The sequence below is a fragment of the Leguminivora glycinivorella genome, chromosome 8 (assembly GCF_023078275.1).
Source record: "Leguminivora glycinivorella isolate SPB_JAAS2020 chromosome 8, LegGlyc_1.1, whole genome shotgun sequence".
NCBI classification, from domain to species: domain Eukaryota; kingdom Metazoa; phylum Arthropoda; class Insecta; order Lepidoptera; family Tortricidae; genus Leguminivora; species Leguminivora glycinivorella.
Window position 1 is genome coordinate 16,107,866 of NC_062978.1, and position 17,362 is coordinate 16,125,227.

Consider the following 17,362-nt stretch of genomic DNA (forward strand, 5'->3'; position numbering starts at 1 on the left):
TCATATCGAAGCACTAAAGGTCTATGTGTACCTACTGTAAAACGTCGTACGATACACATATTTAGGTAGTTTAATTAAATCTTGTCGATTTTTATTGCTACTTGTTTAGAATTTTCTCTTTTCAGCACTTGTATTATAACTATAAGTAATACATAACCTTCTGTAGTCCGCTGTAGTTGACCAAGCACCAGGTGAAGCGTCTTTCATCTCGGCTTGTATTATGTTAATCATCTTACAAACTTTTAGAATAGAATGAAATTTAATTTCTCATCCAACTCTGCCCGTTTAGAACTTTCTTTACTTGACTTATTCAAATACTGATTAATTTCCGAAACTCATTCTCAGTCTCATTGAATGAAAGGAGTTTAATTAACACTCCAGCTAAATGTTGCGACTTTAGAAAAATAATTTAGCTCAGTTTAATTTGTTATTGGAAAGATTTTCAATTCATTTATTTCGACCTATTTTGTTGGGCAGCTTTTTAATAATTTGCCAGAGGCTATGTTAGCAAATTGATTTGAATGATTTAAGAATACAATTTCTTAATATAATTTGACTAAAAGGAAAGGCAACTATAAGATTTTCTTTTGTATTTCAGTAAAATACAGTTCAGTAATATTTTACTGAATTCAGTATAATATTGTATTCAGTAAAATATTTGAACTTTCTCACTCTAAGTTTCGTAAGCTCCGTAGGTTACGAAACTTAATTAATGAAATTGGACGTAGGTAGATGTCAAATATATCAGCAGTCTGTTTTTTTTGTAGTTTAAAATGAACTACTTATTTTAAATTTACTATGAACTAGTAATTTTCAAAATTGTGATTCTGTAAAGTCCTCGTTGATTAACATTCTGAAAAAAGATTAGCGTATTCCAAAAGTTCGTATTTCATCACGCAATTTGGTATTTATTAAAAACATATACCTACTTATACATATATAGGTATATGTATAATTCATGTCAGTATAATTAAACAATTTCCTTTTTCAAAGTGGTTTTAATAAGTCGGCTAAATGAAATCATTACCTCACTACCTTTCGTAAACCGATAAAATGCAAATTTAAAAAGTAAAACGTAAAGCGAATACTAATAAATTTTAATTTACCTACTCAATAAATACAGGATGTCCCTAAAACCAACGCCAAAACGAAAAGGGGTAATAGGGCATCATCACATTAACTATCACATTTTGCGAATTTGACCTTATTGAAAATGTCATGACATGATGGTTTTCTACATATTGACACTCTATTTTCCATACTAATATGTACGTATATCTTAGAACCGTGACATTTTCATTAAGGAAAAATTGGCTTAGTGTGATAGCTAATGAGATGTCCCTTTTTTTTTGGCCTTGGTTTACAGGACCCGGTATTTAATACAACTTAGTAGGATATTTATATCACCTTTTATAACCGTGAAAGCTTGCGTGTTTGGATAAATTGTATTTTCCTCCATCGCCCAAAATCGAAGGAATTATTTTCATGGTCTCGGACCAAAGATTGCAGAGGTACAGTCAAGTGTAATAATATGTATATGTGTACAAAAATTGTTAAAAAATATGACGTAAAACGATTTCTTATGATTGTATTGACAGCATCAATCTCATAAAAATGAAAAAAAAAATCTTTTTATCATAGAAATATGAACAAGGATCTGGGAGTGCACTTGGATAGCACTTTAAGCTGGAGACCGCAGATTGCCGAAATCAGTCGGAAGGTTACGGGCACTCTTCACGCACTCAACAAGCTCAAACACTTCTTGCCAGTCAAAACTAAAACACTGCTAGTTAACACCCTGATTTTACCCATTATCGACTATGGTGAACGAGGAGCTTCTTGACAAATTGGACCGACTCCTTAACAATTGTATCCGATTCATCTTCTGTCTTCGAAAATTTGATCACGTGTCCGCATTTCGCTCACAGCTCGGCTGGCTTCCCATTCGTCAACGGCGTAATATTCGCATGCTCTGCACTCTTTATTCTATTCTTAATGATCCACACTCCCCTGGATATCTAAAATCTCTTTTTAATTTTTCTGATGCTTCGCGGGTCCGTCAGTTTCGCTCTACCGGCAATCTCACTCTTTCTATTCCTCTTCACCGTACGGGCTTCATGTCATACTCTTTCGCCATTCAGGTCATCCGCCTCTGGAACGGTCTACCACCTAACATTAGGAAATTACCCAACAAATACGTTTTTAAAAAATCTGTGCGCGACTTCTTTGCTGGCAGCTTAAGGTAGAATTGAATGTTATCTTTCTGACAGGTTAGTAATATTTATATATATATATATATATATATATATAATTTATATATATGAGTACCTATGTATTATATAACCTATCGTTATTTATGTAAAAATAGTATGTAATTGTATGTACGTTAATATATTATATGTCTAAGCTTTTGATTGATATTTCAAAATTGGTCTCTTAATGCACCGCCTACAATCTTCTCTGCTTTGCCCAAAGGTTGACTGGTAGAGAATGCCTCATGGCATTAAGTTCGCCTTTTGTACACTAAGTTGTTCTTTTGTGCAATAAAGTTTAAATAAATAAATAAATAAACATTAACATCAAATATATTCAGCGATCAAGAGTTACCATAACGCACGATCCCTATTCACACAGGGTCAGTCCAATCCAGCTCTCTCCTCGACCTCCGACCCCTAATGTTCCTACGACGACCACTTACGCAACTATTATGCTATTAAGTCTATTATGTCACTCATACGGCTCGGAAGTCTTACCATATTATTAAGTTACTGCTATTATTCTTTATGTCAACTTTTATGTTTATTCATTAATAGACTAATTATCATCGTAGCAAATATAAATCCGTGATCTCTGCCTACCCCTCTGGGAAACAGACGTAATTGTATGTATGTATGCATGTAATATATAGACTAATTAGTTTTATGAAATTGTAATGAATTTACAATAACATCCCATCATTTCGAAATTTTTAAAGCGTTTGCGCTCTTGTTCGCGGTGACTACGAACGCTGTAGGATCGTCTCATCGAGTTTACTCGTATTGTAAATTAGTATCCGCAATATAAACCGTTTGCATACTTTTATTTCATGTAATTATCACGCTAACCGACGATAATTTATTTTATTTTAAAGTTCGCCAATAGCTATTACGTCAAACCAACACGGTAGTGAATTCTTAATATGGCAGAAACACAACCTTATATTCCGACTTTTCCCAGTATCAGTAGAGAAATTTCTTGTGACCATATTTGATGTTAAGGACTCACTGTCTACAACTTCAGCCAGCAGGGTTGGCACATGATTGGCATGAGAATATGTCGCGCGAGATATATTGTCCTTTAATGACAGTAATACAATTAGAAAAAATCGTGTGATATATGTCGCGGAGAGATACTATCGCGCCAATCATATGCTATGGCTGTTGTTATTTGAAAGCAAAATGTAACAGCGCCGAATAACTAACAGGCCGTTATAGTCCAGTAAACTAGCTGATAGTCTGTAGCCACTTTATGAGCAAGTAGTCAATATGTAAGTAATTTTCAAGCAGGTAGTCGTTAAGCAAAACATGCGCAATAGTTTTGATTGAAATTGTTCTTGACAGTTGAAAATTGATATTAATAATGCTTTAAGGCGATTCCCTTTCCACGGACTACTTACTGTGGTTTGATATCTCGAACCTTTAATCTAAATCATGTAAATTTATTACATATTTCGTCGTTGAATGTTTTACCTACGATTCAAGTGTTTTTCCTACGAGTTAGGTAAGAATTGCGGCAAACAGTAGAAAGATAGTCTCTCATTTGAAAACTTGCTGAAATTGCACGAAAATTGGCATGCACGTTCAAATAATTTATATCTGTCTGATATTAGTTCTCGTTGCTCGAAGTTATAATAATACCTACAAAGAAAATTGTTAGTCTCTAAAGTTGCTGGCGTCCATAGACTGAGGTGACTAAACTTACGATCAGACGGCCCGTATGCTTTTAGGGATTTACCTACCTACCTAAATATAAACAAATCTACCCTCAAAACCCTTACGTAGGTATGTTTAGCGTAAATGAAAAGTTTTACTCGACCAAATTTAATAAGGAGGTTTCAAAACAGGTCGCTCAGTGACAGATCCGCTTGGTTTTGTATTCGGTTCGTTAACCAACAAATAGTTGGAACTACTCGAACTTGTTGGTACTGTAACCGTAGTTAATTGTTTATGTTTTTTTAAATACCTTAAAGTACAAAGTATAGAGGTAGTAGGTGGCAGTTGACGGACTCTTAAGATATTGAACCTGTCACAAGTTCACAACGCCCCATTTCAATTAAAGCTGACTGTGATTCCATCCTTTAGAATTGGTGTAATTATTAAGAACAATGATGAAGTTCGAAACAAACGGTTTTAATTAAAAGTTTCTGTTTTTGTTTCAGAGAAGGACAGAGCCGTGCCTGCCTGTTTGGTAAGCAAATAATTATTCCCGCAATAACGTCAAAATGTTAAATAACAATCCAAGTTCCAAAATATTTTTATAACAAACTGATATTTAAATTGAATGCTGTGTGACTAGGTACATGTACATATTTATGTATACACCGACACTGAAAAAATCGTTATAAGAATAATTCCGTGCATTAAATAATTTTAAATATCTGCACCAAGATTCAATGATCAATGGCCAATAAAAAGAAATAAAAAAATAGTTTGTAACGATATTTAGCTTTCATTTCATCAGTGCACAGCCTCACCTTATATACAAATAGTAGGTATAAATTACCTACAATCATCAACATTTATAAGTAGGCAAAACGCTTAGATTATTTTTAGAAGTAATTATAAACCATTTAGTTAATTGGATCAATTTAGATGTCTGCAATCAAAAGCTATTGCAGCATTTTCAGTGAGACGATTACAGTTTATATTTCATGAAACAGAATACATACTTTTTTACCCATGATGTGTGTTTTAATTCAAACAAAGAATAGTTTCGAGTTGTTAAAAAACTGGTATACCTTTGGAGGTGTACGAAGCGTAGATATATACAAAATAAATACAAAAGTTATAGTCAGTAGACGGACTTCCCTGATGGACGGTCTTCCCGACGCTGACCTTAAACAAAGATATATATATATATTAAACCCATAATATTGGGTTGGTAAGAAAGTAATGAGCGATCGATTGAATTCCACATAAAATTTTTGAGAGTTCTAGAATCTTCTATGGTCGAAAGTATATAAAGGGCGAGTCGCACAGTTTCTCGTCAGTCATTCACTAGCTGTCGCCGAGCTAATATAAGGAAGAAAATGGACGAATTAAAAGTGCATGTAAGGCATTGCTTACTATATGAATTTCAGTCTGGCCATTCAGCCGCCGAAGCAGTGCGTAATATATGTCAGCGTGTTGCTCCTGAAGTTGTGTCTGAGGCCACGGCGAAACGATGGTTCCAGCGGTTTCGTAGTGGCGACTTTTCATTATCAGATCAACCTAAGTCTGGTCGACCGGTGAAGATTGATGTAGCCAAATTAAAAACCTTAATTGAAGGAGATCTGAGGCTAACGAGTCGTACTCTTGCTACCGAGTTAGGCTGCTCTCATGTTACCATAGAAACACATTTACACGAGTTGGGAAAAAACTACAAATACAGTGTTTGGATACCGCACGAACTTGATAGAGATCAACTAAACCGCCGTGCCGATATCTGCATACAACTTCTGTCTTTTCGCCGCACATTCAACTGGTTGGACCATCTTATCACTGGAGATGAAAAATGGGTCTTATATATAAATCACACACGCAAACGTCAGTGGCTAGCTCCAAACGAAAAAGGAATAGAGGCACCAAAAACAAAGCCTCACCCGAAAAAAGTTATGCTGTCCGTTTGGTGGGATATTCATGGTATTATTCACTGGGAACTCCTACTAAGTGGAATGACTGTTACCGCATCAGTATACTGTAATCAGCTTGAAAATTTAAACCAAAAAATCTGTCAGAGTCGTCCACAGCATGCTAAAGTTTTTTTCTTACACGACAATACTCGCCCACACATTGCAAAAGTGACTCGGCTAAAGCTATTGGAGCTAGGTTGGAAAGTGATACCTCATCCACCGTACTCTCCAGACTTGGCACCTACGGATTACGCATTGTTCAGATCGCTAAGCAATGCCTTGAATGAAAAAAAGTTCGATGATCAAGCCCATCTACGACAGTACATAGCTGAGTTTTTTGAATCTAAGCCTAAGAATTTCTTCGCCGATGCTATTCATTCTTTATCAGAACGATGGAGACAAGTAGTAGATAACGAAGGCCGTTATATTTTTGATAAATGATTAAAATAATAAATTAAATAAAAATTACAATATTGGTTATGATTCGCTCATTACTTTCTTACCAACCCAATATTTTATCACATCACGATTTATATAAATAATAAAAGTTCGTTCATTAATCGAAATCAAATATTGTTCAGTGACTGTTAATGAATTAATATGTTTACTGAGCGCCATTAAGCTGGTCTGTGGTGTAATGAGCAGCCGAGTATAAACGATTATTATTGGTCATTATGGCCAAATTTATATTAGTATTATGGAAGTTTTTTAACGATTACAGCGCTAAATAGGTCTAACGGGCTAACACATGATTGGCGCCATAGTATCTCGCCGTCACATAGATCATACCTGTTTTTCTAATGGTATTAATGAAATAAAGACGCGTAGTCTAGATCTCGCGGTGACATAATCTCGAGGAAACCATCTAATCCTGTAGCTTATTTATTAACGCTTTTTCTAACGTCGCGTTTTTCATTTGATGTGTAGGTATTAAATAACGCTGAGAACATTCATGCTGGCATAATGGAAAATTCGTAGAATTCCAATTTTGTGTATTTCAGCTGATAATAACTCTGTATGTATTTTTATGATTATATAAATTACTTAAATATGTTTATAATATATTATACTTGTACTTATCTATATCAACCAATTGGAACCCTATAGGCCACTCTACAACCATGTCAAAATGACAAGCAGTAAGAAATTGTTTACAATCTGATTTATAACGTCACTATGACATAGTTTTACAGTGGCCTAGGGTTCAATTGGTAGACTGTACATTTAAGTTATATTGTATAATATGTTATACAATATTTTTGTATAAATTAGGCAATGAAAGTTGATAACTTGGTAACCTACAATTTCTTTCTCTGGTAAAGAATGCCTTATAGTATTAAAACGCTTTTCGTACAGTTGCATTTTTTTGTGCAATAAAGAATGCATAAATCAACATTCTACAATTGTCAATCATTCAGCAGCAATCACATTTTGAAACCACCACATAAATAGCTCCAATGCCATTCAGCGTTATTCACGCATTGTCGCTATGACAGAGTTCTAGTGGCCTGAGGTTCCAATTGGTTGACTGTACGATATGTAGGTACAGTCAGCACTACAATTCGTTTTGCATACAAACAAACTTCTATGTATGGGGTCATTTTTCTCCATACCTGATTGAACAGGTACATAATTTTCTGTAACTTTGCACGCATGTACTTTGCCCAGTTTCTATCTGTGGAAACTTGTTATTGGCTCATTGTTTTTATGTTATAAGCCTTATTGTAACTTTAGCTGTAAGTTTTCCTAACAAATAAAATAAAATAAAATAAAATAAGATCGTCTTCAGATCTGCATTATTTGTAGGTACAATTTCTCAGCCAAACGTACGTTTATAAATTCCAATTATAGTTGTTTCCCCAAGGTCAAATACTATAACTATAACACTAGATTCGCTTGCATTTAATGCCACGGATGCATCCAAATGAAACAATAAAGTTAATTGGATTGTGCCGGAACACTTTCAGCCCCGAAGGTGTCCCAGTTAGATTACCTCGCATGTCTTATTAAATTGGGCCCTGGGCAAATCGGAAACTATCGACCCCCGGGCGCCGGCGAACGTCGGAAATCAAACTAATCGATTTTCATTTCGCCGACAGGAAATTAAATCCTTTGAGAGTCGTTCTCGATAACGGATTTCAGCTAAGCACGACACGTGTTCTGCCACTGGTTTCATAATTTAGCTTGGGTTAGGAGCCCGGCGCATGATGTCTCGGACAAGTTGTCGGTTCTACGTGTCTGGACGTAGAAGTAATTTTAGACACATCTATGTATTGGTACAGTCGTCGGCATAAAGAACCTTGTCGCTTTTAATTGTTGACAATTTCGTATATTAATAACAACCTAAAGTACCTACTTAACTTTCTAAGATAACACCAATCGGCCTTATTATAGATACTTCGAAAGCGACCAGGTTTTTACGGCTTCTTGATTCAAGGGATTGTTTTATACTCTGTATGGGAATTCCTCAAGGTTCGGCTCTGGGAAATACTCTATTTCTCGCGTTCATAAATGACCTGCCCTCAGCTGTTAAAGACGGTCGAGTCATTTTGTTTGCCGATGACACAACTGTAGTTGTCAGCGCTGAAACATATGAGCATCTCAACTACAAAGTCACCACCGTGTGCGATCATCTTAATAAATGGTTTTCGGCGAACGGACTGATTCTAAACGTTAACAAATCGAACGTCATGCTGTTCGCAGGTAGGTGCGTCCCTAACGTGAATATTCAGTCTCCTATCCCGACAAGCGATTCATGTAGGTTTTTAGGATTCACAATGGATCCCACCTTGAGTTGGAAGCAGCACATAAACGTACTATGTGGAAGGCTGGGTGGTGCAATCTTCGCATTGCAAAAGGTGAAGCCAATGATTTCATGTGCTGCGTTGAGGCAGGCTTACTTCGCATACTTCCACTCGCTTATGACATACGGCGTGATCTTGTGGGGTAACTCGACCGATGCAAATAGGGTGTTACTCATGCAAAAAAGAGCGATAAGGACTATACTCAATTTAAAACCGAGGCAATCCTGTAAAGAATTGTTTGCTGAACATCAAATCATGACTCACTATTCGCAGTACGTTTTCGAGGTAGTTATGTTGACGCGTAAACACTTGTCTCAATTTAAGCGAGTGGAGGTTGCGGGTAAATGCCTCCGGAGTTCGGGAAAACTACGAACCGTCCCGCGCCGTACAGCATTACATGCAAGAAACCCACGTGTAATAGGCCCGACTTTCTACGAGCACCTACCAACTGAAATAAAAAACGAGATGTGCGATGTGACATTCAGACGCAAACTAAGAATCTTTTTAGTAAATAAATCTCTTTACTCAGTACAGGAATATCTCTCAATGTGAACTGACGATGACCAAGATTTTTAGCATTTAATTTATTTTATTATGTAGTAACTAATTCATTTGACATATTTTTATTAGACACTTTCTGTCTTTATTTATTTAATTTGACATTATTTAATAGTACAATTATTTTTTTATTCATTGTGAAACCATTTTATTTAAATAATTAATGATAAAACTGATTTATAACGTAACCAATGGTTCTTAAAATGTTTTATGAATTGAATTGTTTACATTATGTACATTACGACGATCGCTATACAATAAGTAATTGCTATTGTACTCTTTTACTTTAAATATGAAAATTGTATTGAGAGATCAATAAACTAAACTAAACTAAACTATCATTTTTTAAAGTGACAATCGGATTACCTCTTTTCGAAAACACATTTCACAATACGCCGCAAATGCCAGCAATAAATTTCCCATAAACTCGTTATTAGGTATTATTGTGCGGCGTGCGCAAAAATTCCGATACAATATCAATACCGGAGCCACCTATGCACCTGCTTCCCGCACCTCGTGATCACTTCACTTTTTTATTCCAAATATACGAAAACATTTCGAACATTTCTTGACATTTTATAACCTTACGTTCCGCGTTTGATGTGTGGTTTTCCATAACAGAAAATCATTTTGCTTCAAGTGCAATACCATCTGAAATTCCCGCGTAGGTACTATTTTGCAACACGCTAGGTTGGAATTCGTTTTTCTTCATCACTTTTTTTTAATAATAACATGTAACCTTTTTTACCTAATAATGTGTCGTCCCTTATAATCTCAGTTTGTTTCATATGGAGCACAATAAGTAAGTACCTCCTTATCATTACGAGTATGTTGGGTCATAATGTTTTCTGTCTTTTAGTCGTAAAACTAACCAATCTTTGGGTACGTAGCCAAATGGCACAAACGCTCACGAAACGAAACGCTCGTAGATAGATATCTATATCGCTTTTTGCGTATTGGCGCGACAGAGCCAGACTACCTTTCGCGGAGTTTCGTTTTCATTTCGCGTCGCAGAAATGCCATTCGGCTACGGCACTTGAAATTTTTAAAATTATACCTCGTTCTTAACACATAACTGACAAATAGAGGCTAACGACTACAACCCTAAGTATACTTGTAACAGCTGCCGCAATGATGACGCAAATAACTGAACCAATATTTTATAGGAAAATCGTTCTTGACCAATTTTAATAATACTCATCGAACCGGTGCGCTTTTATTAAATTTTCTCATCGGCACATGTAACATCCAATCCGAGGCTTAATATGAAATTAAGTTTCTATTTGTTATACTATTCATATCGAATTGGTTAGTGAGGACTTAATAATTTTGCGTGTAAAGCAAAATGCTCATCAAAAAGGTATAGAGGAATCTAGTCACGTTATTATGAATTTAATGATGATTGTGAAGACGTGAATTCGTACAGAAAAATAAGAAAGGGAAGGAAGGTGCTTCACCCTACAGCATTCTACTTTATTTCATCAATACATTTTTAGATCGAAATTAGAAAATTTGATATAATACACTTAGATTCAAGCGGAGTACAACAAAGGACGGCCCCAGCCGAGTAAAAAATATGTCGTCCTCTTTTATGTTTCAAGAATGTTATTATATAATTAAATTCTTGTCAAGTATGATATATTGGGATGGCTTTATGTACGCGGCCTTTGATGAAAAAAACGTTTGAAATAAAAAAAATAGGCGTTATTTATTTAGTCGAGCATCTTTTATGATACTGACAGTTAATTTGATATGTACATTTAAATAAGCTTCGGTGATCAAAACATTAAACATGAAAGCAAATACTACATTGCTTAAACATTATTTTGTTAGAATTTCAATATCAAATCATCAAACGTTAACAGACTTTCTAAAGTTAGTAATGTGGGTATAATAATAATATAAAATATTTACACTCATTATAATTTAAAAGTTGGTGTACAAAGTACTCCGTTACTAGGGTAAATTCGTCCGGTACATTAGCATGGTACTATAACTATTTAAGTGAGGATGGTGTTTGTGTACTATTCAAGGAAGATGATGATGGTGTTTGTGTACTATTACGTTAAGTCCAGCCACTATTAATGTTATTTAAAGTCACATACAGGTCGAACGCGATTAATTAACATTATTTTACCTTTTTAACCGTCGCCTCATATCTCAAGAAGGACGGTTATCAAGTCGTCTGTATGTTTTTTTTTTTTTTTTTTTTTTATGTTTGTTCCTCGATATCTCCGTCGTTACTGGACCGATTTTGAAATTTTTTTTTTAATTGAATGTATATGCATACAGATTGGTCCCATTTTTCTCAGAACCCAGTTCTGATGATGGGATCCTGGAGAAATCGAGGGAACTCCTCGAATCTGAAAGGCATACATATAGTGATTTTTGTGTTTTTAAAGGAACAGCATGCATTTAGGTACGGAACAGTGACATTTGGTGCAGTGGAACTGCTGATGATGGCCAGAATAGAACTCTTCAAATCTGAACGGCACGCTTATAGTGACTTTGGTATTTTTATAAGAACAGCATGCACTTTCATCCAGAACAGTGACATTTGGTGCAGCGGAATTGCTGATGATGGTCAGAACCGAACTCCTCAAATCTGAACGGCACGCTTATAGTGACTTTGCCATTTTTATAAGAACAGCATGCGCTTACGTCTAGAACAGTGACATTTGGTACAGTGGAACTGCTGATGGTCAGAACCGAACTCCTCAAATCTGAACGGCACGCTTATAGTGACTTTGGTATTTTTATAAGAACAGCATGCACTTGCGTCCAGAACAGTGACATTTGGTGCAGTGGAACTGCTGATGATAGTCAGAACCGTACTCCTCAAATCTGAACGGCACACTCATAAGTGACTTTGGTATTTTTGCAAGAAAAGCATGCATTTAAGTTCAGAACAGTGACATTTATTTATTTAGTTATGTTTGTTAAGCATATTGAGTTTTCAAGTCAAAGTTTGTCAAGCTTCGATTTCTTATAATATAATATCGGATTCATGAGGAATTGAGGAAACTCCTCAAACCTTAACGTTATACGTATATTCATTTATGTTGCCATCTAATAATTAAAGCATTAAAAGCAGTTTTAAAAAATACCTACACATTTCTACATAATCCAACATTCGCAAGTAACTTTCACCAGAACCCGAAAGGCGACGGTTTTTTTTTTCTTAAAAATTATTTCCCAACGTTTCGGCCAGGTTGCAATGGCCGTGGTCGCGGAGTTAATTAATCTCGTTCGACCTGTATGTGACTTTAAATAGGTGTACAAAGCGCGAGAACTTATTGCCACTATTAATGTTGTTTCTAAAAGTAACCCAATACGAGTAGGTACACGCTGAGGGTACGCTGACGTGCCCATACACTTCGATTTGTCCGCGGCAGCAGCCCCGTCCCCCGGGAAATTAAGAAACGAGATACCAACTGACCACGTCTCGATGTTGACTCGTATGTGAGTGCGTGTTCACGTCACAATGTGTTTCTAATCGGACGATTTTTTATTTACGAGCTGAAGATACGAAAAATAATTCATTTTATAAATCCCGCTGGGAAGTAATGGGTCGGTCATGACATCAAATCCCTATGTGTACATCACATAAACGCATTCACAACTTCACATGAATTACCAGTTATAGGAACTGATTTATCAATAGTTTTATTATGCGGAAAAATATCCCAAGGAGACGGAACTAACCCCAATAAGGGCAATAAGCTGGGTTAAAAGGTCATATCACAGTCGCTTTAGTAGTTGTCGTACATTCATTTTAGGATGTAGCAGTGAAAAGTATAATTTTACGGTCCATTTTTTTAAATTTTACTCATAGTTATTAAATAAGTTTTCAACACTAAAATATGAAATGTACGTTTTGAAGCCCCGCAAAGTAAAGCCAAATTCTACTTACAGTTTTTAGAGATTAAAGCCGTACCATAATGTATCTACCCACTCAGTATAGGCTAGCGTACACTATAAGCTCGCCGAATCGGATCGCAATTTTTCGCCTTCTATACATATGCTATGAACGCTGAATCCGATTCATCGTCAATTAGCGAGTGGGCGCAGCTTCATAGTAAATGGACAGAAGGCGAATTATTGCTATTCGATTCGGCGAGCCTAGTGGACGCCAGCCTTAAAAGTTGAGCTTTTATGGTTGCTTCCTGAACTTTGAATGCGCTCGGTATCAAAGTTGGTGGTTAAACTAGTGCTTTTTGTTCCTCCATTATACGTTTTTATAGCATGGTCAGTGCGAAACTGTCTAAAATTTATGTTATTATTGTCTACTGGAAAAATAAGTTTATAATTCAAAAACAAGTTAATAAAATTAACGAAGGAAAGGTAGTTCATCTCATTTTGCCTCGTCTTTTGTGTAAAAAATCAAATGTTATTATTCGTTTTAGAAAATATAATATATGAGCTGTTTATCAACTTTGGTAGTTAAAATATTGGTAACCTTTTATGACACGGAGACTTCATCTTCTAACAATTTGTACTTGTATTATAAAAACACACTGTATAATTATGCATACGACGCCACAGAATATATAATAGTACAAGTACAGAAGGCCCACTGCTTTGATGTTCACGAAATGCCGCTTTTTTATATACCTACTAAATTCTTACAAAGAAACGAGCCGCACGTGCGTTGCGTCCGGCGATAGGGTTACCTATGGATTAAAACGAATTAATACTCAGATAAAATGTTATAGGTACTATTATATTCAAGTCTTGGGTACTTTCTTATACAGTATTTATATTTTTTTGTTTAAGTTCTAACATCACAAGCCTTATTAAAATTTTCCGTGCGACTTAATCAGTAAGTAGATCTGTGTAAGAATGTCCTATGGTATTTATTTTATTCATGATGTCTATTTAACTAAGCATTATTAGCCATACCACACGCGGATATCGCATATGAACCTTAAAAAAAACTCGCGACGTAAAGTAACAATAGAAAGTGCGAACGTGCATTCCGTGAGAACGCGCGCCACCCCTGAGTAGGCCGCGAACTCGCGGCTGCCAGCATGTACTTGTAGCTCGTCGATAGAATCGCGGAGTGAGCCGCCCCTGACGACGCACATACCCTTCTTCTAGAGGTACTAACCACACTTGACACGTTATTTTTTGTCACATTTGATCGGTTCGAGTCCCGACTGAGGCAAGCGATTTTTCATAAATCCTTAAATGCAGAATTTATTGTTTTTAAAAACAAAAGAAAGTCTCCCTTACACAAAATGTGCTATTTACAATATTTAAGGTAGTTGCCATCCATGTGGCATTCGATTTTTCCACCCTGTATATATAAAACTAAGTATGTAAAACTGGTCTCGCCGGAAGATCAGCGCTGACCCCTGGGTCAGCATTTATGCTGAGGCGGGACCATTTCGTGGTAAACCAGAGTTACATTTTTTTTTTAATCTCATCGCTTATTAGAATTTTATATAATACTTACTTATGTATATTAACTGTGTTTACAATTGAATAAATTATTGAATCTGAATCTGAATCTAATACCTCAGCTGAATTATTTAACTCCTGTCGTAATTTTTATGCCAAATTTAAGCAAAAATAAAATACTAGCATTTCTCATTTAAATTCGTGTTGAAAACATAGACGATCTCGTTTAATTAAAGGAATGCATTTGCCATCAACCGATTGCACTTGTGCAATAATATGCAGCCGAGCTGTGCATTTAAATTCGTTAAGTGCATTTCGGGCAAAAGGATTTTCAATGTTAGTACCTATTTAGTTGTGATTTTAACAAATAGAGTAGGTACTTTTTAGCTAGATATACGTAAATAAAATTACCTACGACAAAATAGCTATCTAATCTAGAGAAACCAAGGAGGTCAAGAAGAGAGGAGAAATTAGTGACTGGGGATGCCTCGAAACGTCCTTCCAACAACTGCCCAAAAAATAATTGGATCTTACCTTATGCAAACTTATTACCAATTATGGACAAGAAAAATTTAACTTATGTATTTTTATAATTTACTTACTGATTTAATATGGGCATACATATATTTAGTTCTAGTAATTCTAGTATGTAGGTATTTAGGGTATAATATACTGCACTCAATGCAAGTACTCTAAGAATCTCCACGAAGACCACAAACACGCATAAAATTGGCTTTTAAGTCATCATCGCATCAAATAAAGGCATGGATCCACGTCTAGCTAATTAACCTCGTTTGAGAAACCTATTTAGTGCGTCAATTACAGAAAAAAACATGTCTTCAGTGTTCCATACTAAAATGACCTAACTTATAAGAGGATCGTATACAGTTATGTCGTTTTACGTAAAAAGGCCCACTCACACGATACGAGAACTCGCATACAAATTTCATTACATTGCTGTTCTTGGTTGGTGCGCTAAATTGTGTAATGTGGTGGTGAATAAACAGTCCGCAATGTAACTAAAATCGCATGCGACTTCACGCGTCATCTAAATCGGCCTTAATATTTGCTGTACTTAAATGCAATTGAGCTATGTGGTCCTACATATAAGTAGTGTAACATTGACGGCTATTAGTTGAGGCCGATATGGCGCGCAGTTTTGTCTTGGAAGGTTCATCCCGCCGTGCTTCCCTTGACACGGTAAACGTACTTGCAACTAGTGGAATCACTCAAGAAAACATTGCCGCATAATAGTAGGTACAACACAGCTTTACAAATATGTACGTCTACATATACCCTTGTTAATTCTATGTAAGTACTTGTATTGTATCTGCAAAAGTGCATGGAGAAATTATGAATGAATTCATTGATAAAACGTATGTACATATGTACATCGGGAGTGTGTATTCAGTAGGTACGTAGCATTTCATTATTTAATGTTTTTAGTTTGATCTAGTCTTCGTTTATTTCATTTTATTTATAATATACCTATAAGTATTTATATCTCCATATCAAATCTCATATAAATAAATCAAATCAGTCGTTACTGAATGCCTGTACAAATTTTCACCCCATTTTTATATAATTTTATTTCCCGGAACCATCTCTAAGCTAAATTTCAAAACATACGCGTAGATCAATTCAGCGATTAAAGGTTGAGGAAATACAAAAAGAATCAGACACTTTCACATTTATACATAAGTACAGTCGAGTTCATAGATATGTGTACATTTTGTCACCTTATTGCAACGAGTTAAGGTGAAGAAATGTAGACATATTTATTAACTCGACTGTACGTGTATGGATTACCGTTCATAAGCTCTTTTGCCCGCGGCACTATACGAAACTAAAGAGCACTAGTGTCATACAAAATAAACATGGATGTTTGTACAGACTAATAGACAATAGCTACCCGTGTAACCCTATTAGCTTTGCAAATTATTTACGCCATGACATCTTACAAATTACATTCACTTAGCACAGTTTATTTTGGACACATTTCATAATGAGCCTGAATGACGTAAAGTAGAGAAAACGGTTACTTAGTTTGTAAAATGCCATGATTTCTTAAAGAACAGCAATCTGTCAAAATAAACAGAAGTTTCGGCTAAGCGATAGTTTGAAAAGTGCATGCATGCTGATGCTGATGCATGATACAGTGTCAAAATGAAGTTCAGTGTCAGGAAAATATTTCTGATGATTATGTCATTATGGTGAAAGAGCGACCATCGCCCCCTTTCGGAGCTTTCAGTGTGTCACTAACTTAATTATGTACTTTATAAGCAACTAGCTTTTGCCCGCGGCTTTGCTCACGTTAGAAAGAGACAAAATGTAGCCTATGTCACTTTCCATCCTTTCAACTGTCTCCACTTAAAAAAATCACGTCAATTCGTCGCTCCGTTTGCCGTGAAAGACGGACAAACAAACAGACACACACACACTTTCCCATTTATAATATTAATAAGTATCGATCAATGAATTAGCTTATCTGACCCTTAAAATTGTTGTCTCTCAATTTTTTTTTTTTTAATAAATAAATAAATATTATAAGACATTCTTACACAGATTGACTGAGTCCCTCGGTAAGCTCATGATGGCTTGTTTTGCAGGTACTCAGACAACAAACTCAAACTCAGGAACAAAATATCTGTGCTCATCACACAAATAAATGCCCTTACCGGGATTCGAACCCGGGACCGCGGCGTAGCAGGCAGGGTCACTACGCGCT

The 17,362-nt window shown here is 35.8% G+C and overlaps 1 protein-coding gene across 1 annotated transcript in view; it reads left to right on the forward strand.

Moving 5' to 3' along the window:
* The first annotated feature begins 4,411 nt into the window (after positions 1-4,411).
* Positions 4,412-17,362, forward strand: part of LOC125228764 (proteoglycan 4) — a 160,140-nt gene continuing 147,189 nt past the window's right edge. Inside the window, exon 1 of the mRNA XM_048133436.1 lies at positions 4,412-4,446. The gene's annotated coding sequence lies outside the window, so the exon portion shown is untranslated. The remainder of the gene's footprint in view (positions 4,447-17,362) is intronic.